Raw genomic sequence first — 21,154 nt, forward strand, 5'->3', positions numbered from 1 at the left:
CTCAAGGATTTGAGACTTCTGTAGATCTTTCACAAGACACGGTAGCAATTGTGAGGGCCATGAGAAGATTCTAGAACCAGCTACCAGTGGCGTTAAGAATACATGTTTAACTTTTGAATTTCTTCTAAATCTTTGAAGTGTGTAAGAACTTCCAGGGACCTTCATAGTTCTCAGAAGGGTTCTAGATATTTTTCAGTCTAGGAAAAACAAGGTCCAGGATGTGGGTGGAGAAGGTTGGGGTGATACACTGTATAAAATACTGTCTAGACTCTGGTTCAGTCTAAAGCAGGAATCCACAAAAGTGAGTGCTCCAGGGGAGTACCACTCCTAAAATGAGGGGAAAGGACTGCTGCCTTGAGCCTGGGTGCCTAACATTGAGTATCTGGAAGAGCGCAATCCTGTCACAGCTCTAAAAAAATCCATACTCCTGATGCCTCTAGTGGCTGTCCCTGAAGAGACAACAAGCGGTGCTTGTTGCCAAGACCAGGGAAATGAGAAATTTCCTTCCAGTCAGACATGAGCATAGGAGAGGGGCAGGTGTGGTGACATCAGTCCAGACTAGAAGGTTGCAAATAATGACAGTGATGATAATAAGGTAAGAGTCTTTATCCAGAGATAATCAAGAGACAAAATTTTCCGTTTTTAATCTAATCCTTAGAATTTAGTCCCAGAGGAATGCCACACACAGAACACTCAGGAGGGAGGAGACTGCCCAGAGGCGTCTCAGGTGCTCCAGTCTGTTCTAACAGTTCAAGGTTACCATTACAGTGATCGTCGTCCTTGCCATCACAGGAGCTATTATGGCTGTGGAATTGTTTCTTCCAACCAGAAGTTCCCATAACCTAGTATCATGCAAATCAGGTAAACTGGAGCTAATTGGTCCCACAGACCTACCACCCCACACACAACTACCTGTCAACTAGGATCATTAAGGGTTTATTGATCACAAAGCCTTCCAGCAGAGTTCCCAAACAGGCTGGAAAGGGTCTAAAAATCCCAAGATCCAGAATTCGGCTCTCTCTATTCATCCTATTCCCTGACTCTTTTCTTTTCTTTCTTTTTTTTTTTTTTTAAGATTTATCTATTTATTTGAAATCCAGAGTTACACAGAGAGAAGAAAGGGAGGCAGAGAGAGAGAGAGATCAATCTTCAGTCCTCTGGTTCACACCCCCAAATGGCCACAACAGCCAGGGCTGGGCCAGGCCAAAGCCATTAGCTTCATCAGGGTCTCCCACATGGGTGGCAGGGGCCCAAACACTTGGGCCATCTTACACTGCTTTTGCCAGGCAAGCAGCAGAGAGCTGGATTGGGAGTGGAGCAGCCAGGACAGGAACCCCTGCCCATATGGGGTACAGGCTTTACCCACTACACCAAATCACCAATCCAAGATTCCTAAAGCAGGTTTCTGGAGGTAAAACCCCAGTACAGTCTCCCCTACAACCATTAACCTGTAAATGTGGTATCTTCCCTGTGAACTCTATGGACACTAGTGGTTCTTGGCCTTTGAGAGTGCACAGATCAGTTCTGGAAGCAGGGTTCCCAAAATATGAGAAGGCCACAGTCTTTTTTATTTATGGTCTCATAAGTACTTGATTTAGCTTCTGTTCCCTGAAAACAAAGCTGAGAAAAGAATTCAGGCGCACATAACATAACAGGTGCACATAACAGTGCTCTTGGAAGAAAGAGAATCCAGGAAACAGGATAGGGAAGGGAAGAGAGGGAAGTGAAGATGCGATTTCTGATGGAGTGCAGTTTCAGAATAGGTCCCACCGTAATCCGTCCTATCCAGAAGGAAGACCCGGGTCCGTCAGTCACTGGTTTATGGGTTCACCCTCAGGTCTCAGGGCATAACCTCCCAGGTGATGTGGCTCCTTTTGGCTGAAGCGATGTCCCTGGAGAAGGTGGCAACTGGGGGTCGTACTCTGAAGGGGCAATTGTGAGCCGTTAGCAGTCAGCTCACACAGTATGTGGAGATGGGTGCACAGTTTTGTAAGGCCAACCTCAGTGAGGCCACAGAAATAATCTCTTACCCTCCACACAGAACTCATTATTCCCAGGAGATTCCCTGAGAAAAGCCCATTGATGATGTTACAGGAAAACGGCGGCAGAGAAATTATTACCTTGGTTCTTTGTCTCACATGGAAGAATTTCCAAGTGGGCAAGGCAAAGAGAAAAGCGAGATTTAAAGATTTAAAAGTAAGATTTGTTAGAGTCAAAGGCCTCCAGCCAGAGTGGCATGGAGGAGGTATGCAAGAGAAGCAAAACCCAAAGGACCCGGTGGCACTAGGGTTTTTAACTACAATTTCAAAGGAAAAAAAAACTTGACAATCAGATTGGCACTCAATTACCAGGCGGCACAGATTTATAATCCTTTATCTTATCTGGCTTGCTCAAGATAAAACAAACAAAAAAAATCATCACAAGGGTGGGATACCTAATTTGTTTTCACAATAAAATGTGAGCTCAGGAGGATGCATCAGCACTCCCTTGCTATTCTCATGGTAAATTTGGGAGATTCCAAAGAGTGGGCAGGCAGGCACACGGACCTTGCTAAAGATAACTTTTGGGGGAAACACTTTCCACCCTCAATTTCCACAGGGACCACTCTGACTGCCTATTAACTCATCTGACTCCTCACAATAATCCCTCACTCAAGCATCATTTTCCCATTTTCAACCTGTATCTCTAGGAAACCAGTTCTCAAACATGATCCCCCCAGCAGCAGTAGCATCCCTAGAGAAACGGCCAGAAGCGTCATCAGAGGTGTGTCACTTAACATTATAATGAGCCATAAAGTAAGTCTTTAGTTAGTCTGAGTTGATCTGCACAGGCTCCAGTTCTGATTTTGGTTGCAGCCAGACCTTCCCAGTTTTATCTGGGACCCTAAAAAGACAGTTCAGCAGATTTTTAGCAAAAAGAGTTCTTACGGGATAGCAAGTTGCTATGCAACAGGCAGACAAAGGACATCCAGGGACTGTTAGTATGCTAGGCAGCTAAAGGAAGCTTACTATTAAAGGGAAAAGGATCCTTTGTTGTCCACAGTTTCGGAGGGAGCACTTGGCAGAGGGCTAGAAATTTCAACGCCCCTTCCATATTTTGCCCTGCGTATCTCTTCATCGAGGTGTTCATTTGTATCCTTTGCAGCATCTTTTATAATAAGCTGGTAAAGGTAAGTGTTTCCCTGGGTTTTGTGAGCTCTGAGGGGGAGTTAATAGGGACCTGTGATTTTTAGCCAGTTGTTCGGAAACGTGGGTGACCCTCTGAGGCTGTGGTTGGCATTTGAGATGGGTATCAGTCTTGTGGGACTGAGTCCTCAACCTTAAGGCCTGTGCTAACTCCAAGAAGTTAATGTCAGAAACGAGTAAAATTATAAAGCACCCAGTTTGTGTCTGCAGAGAGAACTCCCTTGAGTAGCAAAACTACACATATTGATATCGGACAAGACCCCCTAAAATTCACGCTAAAATGTGGCCCCTTAAAATTCCATAGAAATGCTAGCCGGGGTGTCACATGTACTACCAGAATTTGGGGTGCCTTACGATTTTACCACGGGCTTATTACTAAATCCCCGATATTAATAAGCCCAAGAGGGTTCTTGCCTAATATTTAGAGAAGAATTCTAAATACCGGCACAAATAAACGAGGCAGCATGGTACGTTTTAAGCTTTTATTTAGTAAGAAAGGTGCATAGGAGAGTGAGAGCTATATTTAAGAGCGAGAGGTAAATAGGGGTTCATACCGAGCACCAGGAACCAGCCACGTGGAAGAGCATCTAGGCCAGGAAGCCTAGAGCACATGGCCCGAAGGCCATGCGCCCTGGAGGCATGGGGCTACAGCAAGCCCCTTCCTAGCAAGACACCAGGGAAAAAGCGCAGGCTGGGCACACTGTGCCCCAGGCTTTTAACCCACTCCAAAGGGGAGTGGCCAATTAACCTGATTGGCTGGTGGGCACCCCGGTACGGCCAGGTAGGGGAATGAGGCCACACAAGGGCGTGGCCAAGGCATCAGGTAGGAGCATGAGGTCACGCAGGGGCGTGGTCTTCCAGTTCACAAATCTGATCAACTCCAACCTGTATGCCTGCCTACTTCAATATGATACCTGTACACAAAATCAGTTTCCTCCTTTATCTTCTTCTGGATCTTGGCCCAGCTTTAGCAAGCATTATGCTGTCAGTTTATAGAGAAGCCCTCCACCCATGATTTCTGTATTCACATACTGTATATTGATTGGGGTTCATGTACTCACATACTGTATGTTGATTGGGGTTCATGGAGAGAGCTCTTGGAGTCTGATTCTCCTTAGGGGCTCAGTCCCCTCCTCTGCTAGCTCTGGGTGGAAGACTGCAACTTGAAGGCCTGATTGAAAACCGCAAGGTCAGACATGCAGCACCAGAAGCTATAGTGCGGGAGATGCTGGCTGGTCTGGAAACAGGCTTTCTGGCCACAGCTGGCAGCCTACTTGTGAAGAACATTCTACCTACGTCTGAAGGACCCTCAGACCCCCAGCCTACTGGACGGCCTCACGCTTCATGCAAAAAAGAACAAATTTGGGATAATGTTTATCACCATTTATGAATATTTCTCATAATTCTTTGGCAAATGCAACTTTCTCTTTATGCTAAATTTGATTCAGATTTTGTGTAGTCAAAAAAATCTATTAAATAAATTCTATTTATTTAAAATAAACACTTCTCTAGAGATAAAGCATCAGATTAAAACTACTACTTTGTATTTGGAAAGGCTGACTCAGTAATAGATTAACTGAATTAATAGCAAAATCCAATCCCTCAATTCCATCAACTTATGATTTCACAATAGTAGGTTCTGGTTTAGAATGTCATACTGACACCAATGCCTAGTTAGGGAAGGGTACCTATTTGAGCCTGCACAGGAGAGGCACGATACTCACTTCATGAATGAATGCAGGAGGAGTGATGAAGGAGAGTCATTCAGGGTAACTGCATAGTGCCTTGTTGAAGAGAATTGATTGTGTGCTATCCAAGGAGAAAAGCACTAACAGGAAGGACTTGGGTTCAGAGTGTCTGATACAAGGAAGAGGAAAGGTCCTCTAGTCATTGGCTATAATCACATGAAGATCAGAAGAGGTGGATAAGAGTGAAATATTTGAAAATGATTAGCACATGATGGGGAGTTCAAAGGTATGAGTGAGTGGAATGTTCTCCCGCATATTCTCTCAGAGAAAAGAAGGAAAACTAAAGATAGAATCCTGGAAAGGTCAGCATTCAAAAGGTGACTCTTCCATTGCGCTAGATTTTCAGTTTGAAAAAATGTTTTATGCAAGTCCTAAGAAGCTTTTGGCTAGAACCAGATTCTATTCCCCCAAAAATTTCTCTGCAAACTCAAATATTTGGTCATTCAGTATCTCAACTGAAACTTCTGCTATGTGTAGATAAACCGATGGAAGACAGGTATTAATTAGAGTCACTGATTCTTAAAACATCGTTAAAATTAATGACCATTCTTCTGGCCTGTTTGTTTCCTGCATACATCTTGTCACAAAGCCTGCTCCTAGTTTGCTACCAACCATTTTTTGGGAAAAATCAGGAAGATTGAAAATAAAGGATAGAAAAAAAAATCAGGCAAACTCATACAAATACAAAATACTCAAGGACTTAATATCACAGGAGTTGAAATTTTGTACAAAATCTATTAAATGAGGCAAAAAGGGCACCTTAAAGTGCTAAAAATGAAAATTTAAATGGAAATAAGAGTTTTTGTTTCTCACTACTCATAGTCAATAAAATAAAGCAGCAACTTCATTCAGCAGGAATAAACAGAAAGACAGACACAATTTATTAGTTTTACTGTTCCACTTTCAACCCAAGAAATATCAAAGGACAAAGAAAAAAGCAATATTATGAAACACTGACCTGATAAATACAAATTAGTTCCTAAAAATAAGAATACAAAAATTTTAATTGCCAATGAATTTCATGAGCTGATTATCAATTAATCCAGCAAGAAAATCTCAAAATATTTTTAATTTAGAAAATTAATAATGTACTAAAAAATAAGAATTAAAGCCAGATTCAAAATATAATCAGAAAAGTAAAAAGCTTTATACAAAAAAAAAAAAAATCAAATACTGGGGCCAGCGCTGTGGTAAGTGGGCTAAGCCTCCACCTGTGGCAGCAGCAGCCCATATGGGTGCCAGTTCCGATCCAGCTCTCTCCTGTGGAGTGGGAAAGCAGAAGATGGCCCAAGTGCTTGGGCCCCTGCACCCGCGTGGGAGATCTGGAAGAAGCTCCTGGCTCCTGGCTCCAGATTGACTCAGCGCTGGCAGTTGTGGCCATTTGGGAGTGAACCAGTGGATGCAGGACCCCTCTCTCTGTCTCTCATTCTCTGTCTGTAACTCTGCTTCTCAAATAAATACAATAAATCTTAAAAAAAAAAAAATCAAGTGTTTCTAGAAATACTTTGGCTCAAAGACAAAAAGAAGACTGAAACTACAGGCTATATGAAATAGAATGCCAATAAGAGAGGATATTTCACGACAGTGGGATGCTACTAAAGCAGGTCAGAGAGTAAAATGGAGGACTTCAAATGCACCTTTTTAATAGGAAAGATTTAAAATGTTTGAACTGCTGGTCAGTACTCCAATTTAGAAGAAAATAAAAGGCCAACAAAAGCTACCATTGAAAGCAGAAGGAAAGAACTAACGGAGAAATTATATGTACTTGCTGTAAGAGCTAAGAAAGTATTCTGGATAAGTGAAAACAAAATAGAAACCTGTGGAACATTCTCATAGGCAAAAAAAAAAAAAAATTACAATGGAATGTCCTCATTCCCTGTGAAGTGCTATAAATTGCCAAGGGTCATTCGAGTGGGTTGAGCAGTTCCAAGATATAAAGAACTGGAAAACTGCCCGATCCACTCACTAAGGCCACCAAAACCTCACCAATACAGTCCAAAGGAAAAAAAAAATTAGATGAGAACAATTGATTTATATATCTAGTGATCAGTATATATAAAATATTCAAAAAGTAGAATCCAGCCAGTATGTATAAGAATAATTAATTCAATAGATCCAAAGAAAAGCCACTCCAGGAATCAAAGGATTTTGCAAGTGGCCAGCACTCATTATTTAACTAGTGCCTCATAGTGAGTTTGACTTGTAGCTAAATAAAGAGGCCAGAACTTCTTTTCTAGCTTGATAATCATAAACACTTCAGTTTAAAGCAAGGCGGTTGTGAGCCACACAATTGCCTGGATTTAGAAAACACTTGCAAGTGAAGTCAGAAGAGAAATGAGTAACTAGCCAGAAATGATTACATCCACAGCTCATGGGATTTTTATGAAGACCAAATGTCTTAATGAATGTAAGGGTGGCAGATACTTAGCATTTTTTCTGAATGCTAAAGGTCACTGTTAATAGACTGGGCAGGTCATGGGATGGTAGGTGGGTCATGGTACAATAAGGTTGACTGAACATTATCATTAATACCCAAGGAAGCCTAGAGGGTAAGGCCCATCAGCATTAACATCACACCTGTGTTAGATTTATCCATTCCATGGACAGAAACGTTCCACAAACACATGAGATGGTCAGTAGACCAGGTTGTTCAGAGTAGCATTGATTGTAGGGGAAGAGGGACTGGATGGACAAACGCAGAGAGATAGTAGCCAGCAGAGAAAAGGAGGAAGATGAAGGTATACACAGCAGTGTACTTAATACCCCGTCCTTCGAGCTAAAAATGAGACGATGCTACACAGGGCACACTTGTACTACTTGTGTGTGTAAAACACATCCCTGGAACAAGGCAAGTAATGCGTTTGCCTGTAAGGCTGGGTCTGGGAGGTCAGGTGGGGGGTAATGGATGAGGAGGGTTTGTCTGACATTTTTTTCCAGCGATGTAAAAATATTACCTACACAACATGTGATCCTTTTTACAAAAATCAACCTCTATTCTTTTGAACTTCAATTCTTGATCAAAGATAGGAAAAATAAGGGGAAAGATGCTTTTTATTGTAACTGAACCTTAATGGCCCTTAATCCATTATGATAAAGACAAACTTTTTTTTTTCTGAACATATCTCTCCAAACCACCGATTTACCGCTACAAAAAAAAAAAAAAAAAAAAGAAAGAAAGAAAGAAAAAGGCATTTCGAATGTTCGAGAACTCAAGCTCATTGCGGACGTTGTACGTATTGTCTTCTCTATTCCCTTTCTACACACGCTCATTGGGACCTTCATGTTCCTCAGCTCGGTTATATTAGTATTGTGCGCGCGGCCCTCGGCGGCAAGCGCTCGACTTCCTCCGGGCGAAGGCTTCCCCCACAGGGTCAGTTTCGGGTCGTCGGCGGCCCACCAGAACCCCTCAGGTGAGCCTGGGAGTGACCTGGGAGAACAAAAATCCACTCCATTTCTGGAAAAATCCGTCACAGAGAAAACGCTGGGACACCCGACGGCCGAGCTGACCAGGGCGGCGGCGGCCGGCTCGCAGCCCCCGTCGCCGCGGCTTGGTCACGGAGCCCCGGCGCTGAGAGACCCGCGGAGCGGACGGTGAGGCAGCGCCACTGGTCGCCGAGAGCGCGCGTGGCCCGCATTCCCGGAGTTCAGGGCACGCGTGCGGTCGCGGTTGTTGCCGCTTGGAGAAGCCGCGTCCCGCCGGCTCCAGCACCACCGGCGCGGGCTGGGAGGGGACCGGGCGCCGCCTGCGCGGTCGCAGCCCCCTTGCCCCTCAGCCCCGGGCGCCCCGGCCGCTGCCTGCCTCGGGGGCCCGGAGCCGCAGCCTCTCCCGGCCTCCCTGCGCGCTCTCCCCGCCGCCCTCGGGGGTTCTCCGCGGCCGGCGGGTGCCGGAGGCAGTGCGAGCCGGGTGTCAGGACCACGTCGGAGCAGCTCTTCGGTGCTCGCAGTTTTCAGAACGGCCTGAGCGACAAAAACCAAGCCCGGGAGGAAGAGCAGAGCCGAAAAGGCGGGAAGAAACGGGGTCGCCCCGATAGCTTTCTCTCGGTCGGGTTTTCTGCAAGCGTCCATCACAGTCCTGAGCTCTACCGGCCTTCGGAAAACCGCGTTCCGAGACGCGACACCTGTTCGCGCAGTCGCGACGGCCCAGCCCGGCCTGCTGCGCCTCCCCTGCAATCCGGGGCGGTTTCAGGCACCCCCAACCCTCGCAGGGCAATCCTTGAAGGCTCTACGCTACGGGCTCGGGAGGAGCTCCAAGTGGGTGAAGATGGGGTTAAAAGATGGAGTGCGTTTCCCGCGAACCTCAGGAAGTGCACGCAGACGTTTTCTGCGGGTATAGCCTTTCCCACTGTTGCGGAGCCGCCACTTTGTGTAATTCGTGTCACGCGCTCCTTTTTCTGAGTCGCAACTGCCTGGTGCTTGCCTCTGCGTGTTCTTAGGTCACCCACGCGCGTCGCGAGGAAGTGAGGCTTCTCCCTGGGGTTGGCAGATCCGAGGGTGACGGTGTAAACACGTTTATTTCACAGCAGTAAAATGAGGGAGATTCAGTCGGATCCCTGCTCTCACGTGGCCCTATGGCTTAGTTGGTTAAAGCGCCTGTCTCGTAAACAGGAGATCCTGGGTTCGAATCCCAGTAGGGCCTTCCGAGACGCCTGTTTTCTGAAACCCCTAAGGAAATCAGCTTTTGTGTTTTTTGGACGGTTATCAAACTTACAGCAATATAACACAGTCATATACCTGTAAGTTGTTTGGCTGCAATCTGCTTACATTCCTGAGTTTTAAAAATAAAATTTAAAAAAATCCTAAAGACATGACTATTCAAATGCAAAAACACTTCCAAAGGCCCTGTCCCAGGGACTTGTAAGATGTGTCAGGAGTTGTGGCACAGTGAGTTAAAACATCATAAAATGTTTTTGAGTCTTGGAATATGCTCAGTTTGCAGCACCTCCACACGTATAGGTGCGCCATCTCTCCGCTCTCCGGTTATAAAATTCACCTTAAGATAAATTAATGCATAATGAACTCACTGTTGGCTACAGAGGAAAATTAGGATGTTTTTAGGGACATGTTTATCATTTTGAAGAGACCACGAGGAAAAATATATGCCTATGTTAGTCCTTTAAACTGCATAACCTCGCCAGTGATGATCCCTGCAAGCCAAAAATCCTAGAACCCACATACTCTCAGAGCTAGGACAGCATTGCTGTGAGAAGAGATCAGATTGAGGAATTCCACCAGGTATCTAAAGTGACTTAAATTTGACCTTAAGGATGCATGGAACCTCTATACCTTTTTGTCTCTCTTTCATTCAAGGATTAATTTAATAAACGTGAGCTCTTGGTGTTTTATGTGCCAGGCATATTTCTGAGGGTAGGAAATACAGCAGTGAACAAAGCTCACAAGCTCTGACGGTTCTTGTTGGCAGGGGCGTGACACACACACGCAAAGAAATGGATATGTACAATAAGTCAGTGTGTCAAATTCTGATGACATCTGTAGAGAAATTTAAGGCAGGGAGAGAGTAGGGGGGGGGTGTACAGGTTGGGCCTGGGTAATCAGAGATCACCGTCTCTTAGATAAAGTCACAGGTGATTAACTTATTTTCAACCTTTTAATGAGAAATATTCACAGTGTGGTTACTACGTTACTCCAAGTACCATAGTAGCAAGATTAAACACTGGTAACCAGAAAATTATTCTACATGCCTGAGACCTTTTGACTGGGCCTTTGAAGTATGTGGCGCTACCTGTGTTCAATCCTTAGCTGCTTCAGTGCTATGAGACCTCTGCCAACTTGCTTTAGCTCAGTGGGCAGCCTCTCCTCAGACGTGAAGGGAAACAGCGAGAAGCTGACCCAATAGAGCTGATGGGAGAACTTGGTGAGGAAACACACATAAAATATTTGAGAAGGACACCTGACACATAAACAATCAAGTTCACTGTATTGCTTTTCTCATTACTCTTGTTTATTAAGCACTTGTTTGGGGACAAGTGTTTAATCCTTTGATCCATTATTATGCTTAAATTTATGGATAAGCCCAGGCGTGTTTTTGATTGAATAATGTGCCTCCGAAAGATACTCAAGTCCTCTTCCCCAGTAACCATGAATGTGATCTTGTTTAGAAATAGACACTTTGTGTAAGTAATCAAGTTTTGATGAGATCGTATTGAATTAGGAGGACCGGAGAGGAACGCTTTGTCTCAGAAATCTTCCAAGTTGTTGGGTCTTCCATGTCATCTATATCCCGTTGGAGAATGGAATCAGATTTCCACATTTCTATTGTCTCCAGCTGCAGGGCAGTTTTCTGGGGGAGCTTTACAAGTCTCTCCCAGTGGAGTGTACAGCTTTTATGCCTTTATCAACCCAAACCAAGAGTGGCATAGTTTTTCTTGCCCCTGTCCTGTTGCTTCTCTCTGAATGCAAAGGCATCCTGCAACAAGGGGTCTGTGGTTGGTTCTCTCAAACCGAATCACATGGCAGGAGACTCCTGAATTTGCAATGTCCCTCATCAAACAGAGACATCAATCAGGTTGCACGAGATTCCCCAGAGAAAGAAGTGCTACGGCAGAAGCAGAGCAGTGACAAGGCCATAAGCTGAGGAATATGGCAGCCTGAAGTTGAAAAAGGCAAGGACTGGGTTTCCCCCCAGAACCCTCAGAGGGTGCGCAGCTGGGCCATGCCTTTTACAAGCCACTTCCAACTTCCGACATAAGATTATACTTTTGTGTTATTTTGAGCCACTGCAGGTGTAGAGTATCACGTCCACGTTATTGTGTTATATAATGCACCACAGTCTGTCCTGCTAACCCCAGAAGTTCATCTCAAAATTCCCAGTTTAAGGATGGACTCAAGACCGGACATAATACCAAATACCGCACAGGAACAAAACACGTGCCCTCTCTGAGGATCGAACTCAGGACCTTCAGATTATGAGACTGACGCGCTGCCTACTGCGCTAAGAGGGCACTTCCCGCCACTGGTGTCGCAATAACCACAATTCTCTTACCATTTTCCGAAACTTCACAAAAGGATACAAAGAATATATCTTATATCTTTAGCGTTGCTGGTCCAAGTATGTCGTAACGCTGGGCTACAATTATTTCAGCATTTTATCCTTTGTTAAATAAATATGCAACATGGTGGATTTTCCGCTGCGCCCTACGCATCCCTGACGGCTGGGCGCCGTTACATTTCATTAGATTTTCACACCGCCTCACAACACAACGTGTGCTAAGATGTATCAAGAAGGTGACATACAGGTACAAGAGGCGTGAGCAGGGCCAACGAACATGAAGATCCACAGGCTGCGAAAATAACAGGAGTGAAGCCTCCGCGGTCTCCTTACCCGGGCGCATCTCTCGCGCCCAAGCACAATCGCTGTCTAACCGTGACACCTGCAGGCCCTTACAGAGCTAAAGCTCCAGGATGGTGCAAACGGAAGGGCGACAAGGCAGGAGAGAAAGAGAGAAAATGAGCTGAGAACGCAGAAATAGCAAGGTATTGGATTCAAGGTAAAGTAATCGGACAGAGTGGAAAATATTCTACATTTGACATCGTAGGGTTGAAGGGTACATTTTCCATGCGCCCTCTATCGATTCAGTAAACATAAATCGCTCGGTTCTCTTGTGAACGTGCTGCTTAATTTGAAAAGCATCATCATCTGTGAAATGCGATCATATCTCACAGTATCACTGAAGGCTGAAGATTGGACACACAAAAAAAGTTGTTCTCTAATAAATACGAGGTGGTAAAGATGACAGCAAACTACCGCTTATAATGTCTCCCTTCTGCATATGAGGAAAGTGGTACCTGGGGAGCTCAAGTGACTTGCCGATGGCCTGTGGCTATTAAGTGGAGCTGCTGGGATTTTAAACCATTTATGCGGGCTCGCTCTAAAAGCGGCAGCATCAAACGGGCCAGGCGGGATGGTGAGGGGATGCGAGGCTTGGAGGGCCGGGCAGGGGAGCTGGGATCTGGGCATCCAGGCCCAGAGCGTTCGTGGGGTGCGGGAGAGGACGCGCAGGCCAGCGCCCAGGGCAAACTCAGCCCCGAACCTTGGGGGTCAAGGCCACGGACACGGGGAGCCAAGCGCAGAAGGTCACACGAAGGACACGCATGTCACAGGAAGGAATCAAACACAGACGCACAAACCGCTTCGCGCTCTGGGTGGGGGGACGGAGCGCCTGTGTTCTCTGGCTGCAGACATTAAAGATAAGTTCCGTCTGCGCGCCCCGGGCCGGCGGGCGGACCGGAGACGCCCGACCCCAGCGTCCGGGCAGTCCTGGCGCTGCCCCGCCGGCCGCGGTGACCGCGACCCGTTTTCTCCATGACGGACAGAGGACAGGAGGCAAACCCTGGTCTCCCAGCTGCAGGACAAGCGGTCTGGACTAGGAGCCTGTTTGCAGATTTCGCCGGTGGTGGAGATGGCTACAGAATCATTTCTTCAGAAAAACTCTTAAAAATACTGCATGAACAGGCTTGTGTTTTTTAAGTCATTTAGAATCAGTTCAAAGCCCTGGAACGTGTGGTAGCGTGGCCGAGCGGTCTAAGGCGCTGGATTAAGGCTCCAGTCTCTTCGGAGGCGTGGGTTCGAATCCCACCGCTGCCAGGTTTATTGTTTAACAACGGAGGAACCTGGAACCTAGTAAGCCTGTCATTTCTCAGTAAAGAAACGTTGAAGACGAAAAGGGAAAATGAGTCCATTGTTACTCTTCCCTTTTATCTAGGAGCGAGACGTGGCCGCTGGCAAGTGAGCGTCAGTTATGCAGGAATGGCTTCGAAACCCACCTGGCAACGGAGCCTGCCTGGCAACAGGCTGTGATTGGCTAGGGCATAAACCGCCTCTTGAACGGATTGGCTGCCCCGGCTATTTAAGCTGCTGTACCAATTGAAGTAAACGAGTCTGCAGGCTGCTCTCCTCAGGCCTGCTTTCACCCCACTCACGGGGGTCTGTGTGGTGACTCCACGCCTCTTGCCCCACAGCGCTCCTCTCAGAATGAATCAACCTCAACATCTGGCGCTCAACGTGACTGAGAGACAGCGTGACAGACTTGGCGAGGTCCCCCCTTGATTTCGGCAAGTAGGCCCCTCGGTGTTTTGTGTGCTGTTCAGTTCTGTGAGGTGAGCACAGAACCCCCTCCTATGCCCCTTTCCTTGTCCTTGTCCTCGGTGGAAGTGACCCCAGGTTAGGCACACACCATCCAGGAGCATAACGCCGCTTCTCGGCTCCTCCTTTTACTTTCGGTTCGCCTGGCGAATTCACATAAGGGACTGATCATCCCAGAATTCGGAACCAAGTCATCTTCCCTCACTCCAGAGAGGTGACGCTCCGGAGACACCGTGGGCATACGGCTTTGACCTAACGAATCAAGGAAGTCCCCCACTAAGCACAGGACATACGTACGATCTGATACACCACTGTCTGTTCGTCTAAGGTAGGGAACCCCCTGCAGAATGCCATCAGCCGCTGAGGTGCTAGGAATTTGCTTTGTTATGGCAGCAATGCTGTGCGTGTCTTTCCTTTGGCTAGAGTTGGCGTGGCGTGCCTCTCTTAAACACTCAAACATGGGAAAGATACCCCCTCTCAGAAACCCACACAGATTACTGAACATAATGAATCTGTGAGTGATAAGAGCCTGTCACTCCAGGTTCCTGTCTCACAGACAGAGAGCTTCCACAGTGAAAATGACATGACAGCAGACAATGCCTAGTCAGCCACCCCCCAAATATCCGTGGAATGAACTTAGACGACCTCGAGGCAATAACCAATGCGAGGTCATCCCATCTGCACCCAGTGAGGATCCCCACATTTGTGGCAGTTCCCGGGCACCCCAGGCTCTCAGGACAGCTGCTAGACCCCATCCCACCCGCATGCTTGACGTTAATGTAGGAGCAGACACAGAATTCAGGCCCTGGATTCCAATGCCCGTAAATGACCTTACTATGCTAAAAAAAGGCTTCTCAAGAGTCAGGCCCTGACTCTCCCTTCTTTGAACAGGTGCTCAAACGGGCATCGAATCTTCAAACTCATTTTGACTGGGTTACACTGCTGAAAGCATGTTTGTTGAGACCACAGTTCTTACAGTGGAAAGCCTCCTATGAGGAAGAGGCTGAAACCGTGGCGAGCAATAATGCTGCCTATGAGATTGCAGTAACCTTTGATATGCTTACAAGCCGCGGCACCTACATATATCCTCATGAACAGGCCCGCATTGGAGTAGTCGCCTATTTTGATCAGGTCAGAGATTTGGCACTTAGAGCCTTAAAAAATATAAACCCTCCTAATTATAGTCAGCTCTTTAGAAACCTGGTTCAAGGCCCAGGAGAATGGTTCCCCGATTTCCTTGCCAGAGTCTTGGAGGCAGTAGAGGAAAGATTAGCGCTTAGCCCTGATCAAGACAATTTGGTCAAACAATTAGCTTGGGAAGGTGCTACCAAAGAGGCAAAAGCTGCAATCGCCCCAGTCTGTAATGAAGACCTTTCTAAATGGATAGTAGCTGCAAAGGAGGTAAACCCTGCTGATACACCCATACAGACCCTAACTACAGCCACTAACAAACTGAACACAAGGAAGTCTAATGATCCTCCGGTTTGTTGGGGATGTCAGGAAATGGGACACCTACGGCGAAACTGCCCAAAGGCTGACAGACGGGGCAAGCTCAAAATGCCATGTCCCAGATGTAAAAAAGGCTTTCATTGGGCAAAAGATTGCAACACCAAGCTCTCTGTCTGTGAGACAGGGACCTGGAGTGACAGGCCCTCAGCCCTGAAAGTAAGAGGGAGTCCCACCACCATTAACTGGTCGATGCCATCTTCAATCTGAGGCCAAAACTGACCCTATACTTAGATGACATTGCCTTTGTGGGTTTAATTGATACAGGGGTGGATGCCACTGTGTTAAAAGCTAGGGACGCAAGGAAAATGCAACATTGGAAGACAGCGCCCGGGCCTGACCTCCAAGGCATTGGAAGATCAAAATTGGCTGATCAGATCATCACGCCTGTAATGTGTTGAGATGACAATGGAGATGCGGGAACCATCTTTCCACTAATTGCTGAGGTTTCCATGACCTTGTGGGGGAGAGATGTGCTCTCACAAATGCAGGCAGTCCTTACTGTGGATCACAAATCTCCATGAGCCAACAGCTTTAATGGAGAGCCTACAAATAAGATTCACCCCCAATTCCAGGGGCCACTGCTCACCTCATACAAAAGCCAGGCCCAATCCCCATTGAATGGGAAAAAAAACAGGAAACATCTGGGTAGAGCAGTGGCCAATATTACAACCCAAACTTGGCATCCTTAGAAAATTCAGAAACAATTGGAAAAGGGACACATAGAGCCCTCCACTAGCCCTCACAGCATGCCCATTTTTGTGATGCCAAAGAAACAGGGAAAATATAGGCTTCTACAGGATTTGAGAGCCATCAACCAAATCATAAAGAAGATAGGAACATTCCAGGCTGGCATTCCCCATCCAGGGGCCATTCCTAACAGATACCATATAGTTACCATTGATATCAAAGATTGCTTTTTTTCCATTCTCATTGCGGAGTAGGAGAAGTCCTACTTTGCCTTTACAGTATGGGAGCCCAATTTCCAGCTCCCTGCAAAAAGATTTCAGTGGACAGTACTCCCACAAGGCATGAAAAATAGCCCTGCCATTTGCCAAAGATACGTTTCTCATGAGACCAGCACAGTTAAAGATCAGTGCTTGGTCATACATTATGTGGGTGATATCTTAGTTGTTCATGAGAATGTGGCAACTATGAAGGCCTATCTAAGTGAGATAGTAAGAAATTTACAATTCGTGGGTTTGTCTATTGCCACAGAAAAGGTACAACATTTTCCTCCCTTTCAATTCCTGGGTTATCAAATCTCCTCTCATATATCTCCAATGGGCCCAAACCTGAAAGTCAAGCATAAATACTCACTTAATGAACTTCAGCAACTATGCGGCCAAATCAATTGGCTGAAGCCCTTCCTTCCCCTAGCACCTGCAGAGCTTAGACCACTATTCGATTTACTGACTAAGGGGAACAGCCCTTCCTCTAAAATCACATTAACATTAGCAGCCGAATCTGCTATAGAAAAGATCAACACCCAGTTGGCAACTTTAAAAACCTTTAGATATGACTCTCAGGTGCCTCTATCTGCCATAACCATATCTACCCTCTAGGCCCCCTTAGGAGTTATTTGGCAACAACACGGACCACTTTTTGGGGCGCACATAGTCTGGAGCGAGTGTTGTAAAACAGTTAACAAAGTAGATGCCAACTTTATGATGGGACTTAAATTAAGGTATTATGCCAGTAAGATATTTAACACAGAGCCAGACATAGTGGTCCTACCCCTATCGCAATTACAACTGTCCACATTGATGCAGAATAGCACGCTCTTTCAAACTTTAATGATAAATTTGCCAGGTCAGGTTGACAATCACCTGCCAGGAGACAGGCTACTCCAGACATTACAAACCTTAGAAATAGACTATGCAAAACATGCTTTCCCTGCTAATCAACCTATACCCATGGCACCATGTGCATTTACGGACCCCAATAAGTCATTGTTTGGAACAGTGATCAAATCTTCAACAGAAAAAGATAAGATCCATGTAGAACCCCACGGGGGATCAGTACAGTTGGGAAAAATAAGGGCAATAGTCAAGGTTCTACTCTTTAGCCAGGACAGGCCAGTAAATATATTTTTGGACATCAAATACTCAGTACAGGTAGCAAAAATGATCCCCTTTGCAGTCTTTAACCCAACCAATAAGCCAGTTGACCAGATGTTCACAACACTTAAAGAGCTAATTGAGAATAGAAAACACCCATGGTATATCTCACACGTAAGTTCACATACTGGGTTACCTGGCTTTATTTTCCAAGGCAATGGTTGATCATCTTATCTTCTGCAACACGGCTTCCATCAGACACCTAGAACAAGCCTGTATTCTACACCAAAAATTTCATATCAGCAAGCAACATAAAATTGCTTTTCCTGGAGTTAACTGAGTCAATGCAAACACCTATGTGCTCTTGCAAGAACTGTGCCCCCCACGCCCCATTAGGCCCACTGCAACAAGCAGGAGTGAACCCGTGAGGCCTTGCTCCTAATAAGCTCTGGCAAGTGGACATCACCCACATTAACTCCTTTGGTAAACTTAAGTTTGTCCATGTGGTGGTAGATACTTATTCAAAGGCTGTATTTGCAACAGCCCAATTCGGAGAAAAGGCTAGTAATGTGATAAAGGCGATTAAGTCAGCCATGCTGGTTGTTGGCATCCCCTGGACCATAAAGACTGATAACGGGCCAGTGTATACATCATAGGAATTTAATTTCTTCCTGAGGTCCTGGAACAGACATTCTGCCACAGGTATCCCATACAACCCACAGGGACAGGCAATCATTGAAAGAACTCATAGGACAATTAAACATCTCTTACAAAGACAGAAAAACAATCATATGCCCCCAGACCCACAGCTTGCTTTGACTGAGGTCCTTTTCACTATCAATTTTCTTACTTTTGATTCCCAAGTGGTCAGCCCAGCTTATAAACACTGGGGATCCTTTCCATCCCAGGCCCCGCCCCTGTGGTTAGGTGGAAAGACCCCCTGACAGGAGAATGGAAGGGACCACACCCTCTGCTAACCAAGGGCCGAGGGTATGCTTGTGTCTTTACAGAAAATGCGGGACAGCCCATTTTGGTACCAGCCAGAAACATCAAGCCTGCAACTGACAGCCAACCGGAACCAGCTGAGACTGAGAGTCTGCCTTGTTAGCGGATGCACCTGCTACCGATTGTCAAAATGCTGCCCTATCATCCTGCCCTGAGAAACTGCCCATAGCCACATCCGTTACTGGTTTATACCCCACATAGCTCTGGTCAGCCACTCAAACGGCCCACAGCCTGTGTGCAGTCACGTCATTCCTGATTACCATTGTTCCTCATTCCTACCCTCATCTGAGCAAGCACTCTTGTGGTCTCCTGTGTTGAGGGCTGGTTAGTCAACGACGGGTAAGATCCCCTGGGGGACAACCTAAGACAGGCACAGCCACGTATGGAGACCACATGGAAACGAGTCAACAATGGTATGGCCAAGGATCATGCCTCCTGTTGCTCAAAAATAAACAAAAAGGGGAAATGAGGTGGAATGAGAAGGCCATGCCAAGGTGGCCACTGGCAAGCCAGTGTCAGTTACTCAGGAATGGCTTCGGAATCAACCTGGCAATGGAGCCCACCTGGCAACAGGCTGTGATTGGTTAGGGCATAAACTGCCCCTTGACTGGACTGGCTGCCTCAGCTATATAAGCTGCTTACCAACTGAAATAAATGAGTCTGCGGGCTGCTTGCCTCTAGCCCTCTTTCACCTGACTCCCAGTGTCTGTGTGGTGACGCCGCACCTCTTGCCCTCACCGCGCTCCTTCTCTCAGAACGAATCCACAGCAACAAATGACACCATTTTTACTCCCACTTTTATCTAGGAGCAAGATATCCTGTCTAAGGAGACATTTTTTTCTATTCTTACAATGTTTCTACAGAAATAAGTAAAATTCACATAGCTCAAAATGACAATAATCTAAGAATACATGTACACTGTGAAAATCTGTCCCCACCCTTAGCCCGTCCCATCTGGCACCTGATTCCGGCTGCTCCAACAACCATATTAGAGTCTGGAATTCCACTCAAGGTACAGTTCTGGCATATACCAATCAACAGACACCTGCTATTTTCCTCACATTTTACATGTTCCAAACCTGTCCTGCTGCACTTGGACCTTTCCAGTTCATGCATGCTGAAGCAATCCATGCCAACACATCAAGAACTTTCCCCCTCTGTTTCATATTCCATTTTATGGTAATTTTGGTGGCTCTTGTCTTGTGTCCTTCCCTAAATATTACTAATTTGTCCTCCTGTAGCAACACCCTGATCAGCACAGAACATTGTTGTAATGGACTTACCAGTAATTTAGCTCATACTGAGCTCCACATACTGTCACAAGTTCTTTGCATATATTAAATAATACTCTCAATAATACAAATATCCATATTTTACAGAAAAGAAACCTGACGTTGTGACCAGTTAACCCCTTGCCTAAGGGTTATGTTTTGAGCAGTGTTTGGCACACCAAACTCATGTAGATATTTGAACCCCAAAGTCTTATGTCAATGGTTATTAAATTCATGATTGATAGATTAGGATGGAGGATTGATTCATTATAGTGTCTGAAGGTGAAGACTTTGGGAAATGATTAGATTAGGTTAGAGGGTGGAGTCCTATGACAGAATCATGATGGCATTGTTGAGGAGAGAGTAGGTGGAGGAAGAATGTGTTCAAACAGACTCTCTGCATCCTGGCTCATCAAGATACCCACATACCCCCTGCCAGTGTCAGTCTCCCTCATATGCCAGGCTGATAGACCCACCTGATCTTGGACTGTGAATCTCCAAATAGAACTTCTTCCTTCCTAGGAAGGTCCTTTCAAGTGTTTTAAATGAAAAGAAGACGACCACACCCAAATCACTAAAGAAATAGCCACCTTTTAACTCCAAGACCTGGAGTTGTGCAGCCACAAGTCAATGAATGCTGGCAGCGCTGGGCACTGAAAGAGCCAAGCACAGATTTTCCTTAGAGCATCTTCAGGCAGCAGACTTCCCAACACCTGATTTTAGAACAGCAATTCTGATTTCAGACTTCTGTCCTCCAGAACTGTGATACCATCAATTTCTGCGCTTTGAGTCACCACGTTTGCAGTGATTTGTTACAGAATCCACAGGAAATCAATGCAATGTCTTACTACTAACACTGGAACAATTGTTTTTGTTTGCCAGTATGACATGGAAAAGGTGTTATTTAATTCTTGTTCTGCAGCTCCCTCTTAGCAGTTCTCCCATTAACAGTAACATTCAAAATTCCTTCAAATCTTCAGAGCCATTTGTTTTTCCTTTTCATGAAGGCAGCATTCCCATGCATGGTTTTCCTGTGAGTTGGGATTTTTCTTGCTGAGATGTAAAAGCTCCTTACATACTAGGACATTTAAGCCTTGAAAACATGAGTTACACATGTGTTTTTCCCACAGTTTCATCATTCTGTTTCTTTTCATTTTGTTTATGTATTTTTGAGAGGATGAGGGCTTATTCAGGCAGAATTTTTTAACGTGATAAATGATGTCAAATTTCACTGGGCCTGAATTTTGTGTAAAAATTGTTTCCCTACATCAACATTATA

At 45.7% G+C, this 21,154-nt stretch overlaps 3 non-coding genes across 3 annotated transcripts; 2 read left to right on the forward strand and 1 right to left on the reverse strand.

The window, feature by feature from the left end:
- The first annotated feature begins 9,495 nt into the window (after nucleotides 1–9,495).
- Nucleotides 9,496–9,569, forward strand: TRNAT-CGU (transfer RNA threonine (anticodon CGU)). Its single transcript has one exon. It is a non-coding gene; the product is annotated as a tRNA-Thr (tRNA).
- Nucleotides 9,570–11,819: 2,250 nt separating this feature from the next.
- On the reverse strand, nucleotides 11,820–11,892 carry TRNAM-CAU (transfer RNA methionine (anticodon CAU)). The gene has a single exon. It is a non-coding gene; the product is annotated as a tRNA-Met (tRNA).
- A 1,561-nt stretch (nucleotides 11,893–13,453) lies between these two features.
- Nucleotides 13,454–13,535, forward strand: TRNAL-AAG (transfer RNA leucine (anticodon AAG)). Its single transcript has one exon. It is a non-coding gene; the product is annotated as a tRNA-Leu (tRNA).
- The last annotated feature ends 7,619 nt before the right edge of the window (nucleotides 13,536–21,154 follow it).

Source organism: Lepus europaeus, chromosome 3 (assembly GCF_033115175.1).
Source record: "Lepus europaeus isolate LE1 chromosome 3, mLepTim1.pri, whole genome shotgun sequence".
Lineage (NCBI taxonomy): Eukaryota > Metazoa > Chordata > Mammalia > Lagomorpha > Leporidae > Lepus > Lepus europaeus.